This window comes from Montipora capricornis, chromosome 2, assembly GCF_036669925.1.
Source record: "Montipora capricornis isolate CH-2021 chromosome 2, ASM3666992v2, whole genome shotgun sequence".
In the NCBI taxonomy this organism is placed as follows: Eukaryota; Metazoa; Cnidaria; class Anthozoa; order Scleractinia; family Acroporidae; genus Montipora; species Montipora capricornis.
The window spans coordinates 67,948,434-67,952,578 of record NC_090884.1 but is presented as its reverse complement, the minus strand read 5'-3'; the positions used below and the strand labels follow the sequence as shown (position 1 = coordinate 67,952,578).

Genomic DNA, 4,145 nt, shown 5'->3' with positions numbered 1-4,145 from the left:
TGTACTTTTGCCTCTGTAAAATCATGTTGGGGAAGCGCTTTTTGTTTTGAAGGGTCTGAAACATCATATATTACTCCCTTTTTGACATTCCTGGCTCCCACATCACTTCCAGGCCTGATGTATGCTTTGTCATCAAAACTGATCATTAGGCTTCTAGCACTATTCTCTTCTTTGAACATGTCAAGCTTACAATTGCGAATATGTGCCCTTTGATGATGGGTTGCTAGACCTAGTTCAGTTTCAGTCTTAGGGGGCTTTTTGGAACAAAAAAGAGACTTCCCACAATCTGCCTTTGCTGCCCTGGAATTTATATTTTTCGGTCTACTTCTGTTAAGTAATTAGCTAGTGACAAACAGTGGCATTTCTTAACGCGATGATGGCTGTAAAGTACAGTATCATGACGTCTACCATGTGCTGTGCTTGTTTCTTCTATAGAACGTGCTATGAATTCTTCATCTTCAGTATCCAATGACGTCTTTGCCCCTGGGCCGAGTTTTCGTTTTTTCACTCTGTTCTCATTAATAAGTGTTTTAGCTAATCTTCGCTTCCTTTGTTGCAGTCTTCTAAGACTCTGAGGGACTTTCTGTATGCCTTCTTTTCTGTCTTCAAGGCTTGACTTTTCTGCAATGAGATCTGCTTTTTTTCTTTCAGATATCAAGCTTTCTCTTCTGCTTAGGATTTTGTCAATAGCTGTTATCTTTTCATCAATTTCTCTCCATCTCGTAGTTTTAGGATGTCCTCTGCTGCTTCATTAGCTCTTTCACATTCAGTTGATGCAGTCACAACTTTATTGAGGAACTTAACAGCATTATCTGGCTTAATGCCTAGTTCTTCAACCTTCTTCCTTGAAGCTGTAGCAAAAATCATGGCTTTCAAAACAGATTTGTCGTATTCTGTATCCATAGACTGTAATACTCTCTTTAATGACTCCACATTCCAATCAAATCTTGAAAAGTTATCCGCCGTATCTTTTGACAGAAGTTGGTCAAGTTCCAAGAGAAACTTGTCTATAGCTACAGTATCATTTTGCAGAATAATGTACCGATTGTCAAGCACGTTTATCACATAAACACACAGTCCATATTCCTCATGCAAAAGGTGATTTTGAAATTCCTTATCCTCTACTTCTCTTTCCATGAAACCACAAAATATACCATAGGCGTCATTATACGGGAGATATCCAACTGCTTTAGATCCATCATATGATGCCAAAAGCTGTTTAAGAATGTACAACAGACCTTCCAAAATTCGAGTTTTGACAGTGTTTTTTCTAAAAAACACAGCAAGTCCTTCGAGCTTTTCCTCGTTCTCACTAGCTTTGCACGACTGCTATGATTTCCTACGATTTTCTGTGAAAGTAGGCTCTAACCTGATTTTACTCCTTTGCTCAGAAATTTCAGTCTCTTTCAGCCATCATGGCGAGTCAACTTTGTGAAGGTAGTGAATGTGTGAATTCAAATGATCAGCTGATATCTACTTTTTTGAAGTTTGCGGACTTGGCGAAGTTTGAGGCATCATTTAAAAGGTTCGGGGTGGACAAATTTGACCATTTAGCAGATGTACAAGTTGAAGATCTACACAAGTTTGGTAATTTTAAGCTCGTTTTGTATTTCGTTTCGACACTGATATTCAAATTGGGAGAGCTTTACTTCTCATTGCTCTACAACTGAATTATTTTTAGGTCTTACTGATATTGAGATACGGCGATTTACTCGAAAAAAGCATGAATGTGGATTGAAGTATTCCAATAGCAGTACACTTACTAACTCGATTCAGCCCGAGATCCACCCTGTTCAGCTTACCAATCATATGGAACCTCTTAAACCATATCGACCACCTCCTGCATGGAAATCTGCATCGACGGGATTCATCCCTAATGCAAATACAACAAGAACTTTGTTCATGACTTCTTTTCTTCCTGAATTTTACAAGGCAAAGTACAAGCACTGTCAAAATCATAAAGACTTTGTAAAACAATTTCATGGGACAGGACGACAGCTTTACCAATTGAAGCAACAAATTGATGGTATTGAGAAACAAATAGACTCCATGATGAATAAAGAAAATCCTGCCACAGTAGGAGCTGTTTTTGACGGAGGTTATAGCTTAGTTCCTAATGATAATATCAGAATTACCAACAACATTGAGAAAGGCACACAAATAACTTCAAAGCTGAGATCTCTTCTTGATGAAGTTAAAATTATGGACAACAAATTGATCAGTTTTTCAGGGAAATTAAAACATGGAGAGGAAGCTACCCATAAGTTATTTGAACAACAGATTGGCAAAATCACCATTCTCCAAACAAGAGTACGTGATGTTAACAACAGCCTTACAGAGTTGAAAGAAAAATGTTCCAGGCTCTTTAAGGTGCAGCATTTCAAGCCAACAAGTAAAAAAAGGAAACAAAAGCAAAATAAAAGGACAGCAAAGAAAGCTAGGGCAACAAGAATGGAAGCTAACTGCAAAAGAGTTGTTGAAACTATTGCACCTCAACAAGAGTTGCATGATGTTACAGAGCCTATTGGCCCATTATCTCTTCATTATGAAGGAATAAGTGGGCTCCTCAAAACACAAAGGCCATATATCCAATATGCCTGTGAAAAGGGATTGTTCACCAAATAATCACAGGACATTATCAAGCAATATCTACGCTTCAACTTAAATGAAAATCATGATGATGATGAAAGTGATGCTGATGAGATAAATGATGATGATCAAGATGCTCACAGCAGCATTGATGGTGATGCTGAAACAGTGATGAATAGGATAGCCAGAACTCTACTAACATTGATAACAACGTTATTCATAATTTCAATAAGACTATTTAGCATCGTTATAAATGAAAACTAGATGTTTGTTAAATTCTTGCTATGGTACTTCACAGTTTATATCCATTACGTTCCCTAAACCGTTGTTCTTTTATTTTCTCTTTTTATTTTTGCCAAATAAAGAACTTCCTTTTTCTTCTGTGGGTGAACTTCTACATGATCACTGGTATATATTTGCATGACCCTCCCCCTTTTAGCGGCCCATTTTTCATGACCCCTCCCTTTTCTGAGGCTCAAAAAGTTGTGACCCCCCCTCTGTTTCCACCCCCTCTCCCCCCCTGCTAATTTCTGAGAAGTCCCTAACATTCGTTTAAAAACGTTTGTACGAGTAGTTGACTACTGCACTTGTTTGTTATTGTTGGGAAACAGGTTTTAAAGATTACAGGAATAATAACAACCTTTTGAACATGGCAATAGAAACATGAATGATATAGCATTGATCAGTATCTTCTTTCCCATTCGAAATTATATATACATGTGGATATACTGTTTTTACACTGACCTTTGCCTTTTATCTTCTTTCATAGAAGGTCATTCTTCTTGCTTCTCAGGAACTCGATCTTCACGGGATTCATTACAATCATTACCAGCAACGGCCACTTCCCTCTCTTCCATAACTTCTCTGAAACATGGCTCACAATATGCTGCTGAACTGCCCATTTTCCAGCCCCTGACAGTTTCATCGTTCTCGAAGACAGAACAGGGCATACAGAAGTATTCCTTGCACCTCAAACAAGTATATTTTGTATTCTTGAAGCACGAAGAATAAGATTGTTCTTTCCCCGCCATTTTTTTCGAATATAATCTCCTGCGCATGGCAAAAACAAAAAAACTAGTGGGATTGTGGGAAAAAAATTACTAACTTAATATATGCATTAAGTTCGGCACATGTGAAGATCGACATATGAATCGAAGTCGATCTTTTGCTGTTCTAATCGACATGCTCAGTCGAATAGAACGGCAGAGTCTACCCTAATACAAGAGTGTGGATCCTAAATGATTCAAATGTCCAACTTGTTCGGCACATGTAAAGTTCGACGTTTGAACCGGGCCTTAATGCCATAAAAATACCGTTGTTATATTTAAACATTTTTGCAATAAACTGTTGTTCTATTTGTTTGGGGGAATTCTACCAAACAGGGCTAAGCCATACCGATCATCTCTGTGTTTGATTGGAGCTTTACAGGGTTGGCTAATTCACCTTTTGAGCATCAGCATTCACGTGTAGTATCATGTGACTTTTGATGTAAACAAAGGTTGAAAGTTCGGATATTCCAGCAGATCGGACATAAGGACATATAGTGAGACGGAGTG

The 4,145-nt window shown here is 38.0% G+C and overlaps 1 pseudogene; it reads right to left on the bottom strand.

Annotated features, from left to right (window-relative positions):
• The window catches only part of LOC138038211 (uncharacterized), a 25,050-nt pseudogene extending 21,403 nt beyond the window's left edge, over nt 1-3,647 (bottom strand).
• Between the last annotated feature and the right edge of the window lie 498 nt (nt 3,648-4,145).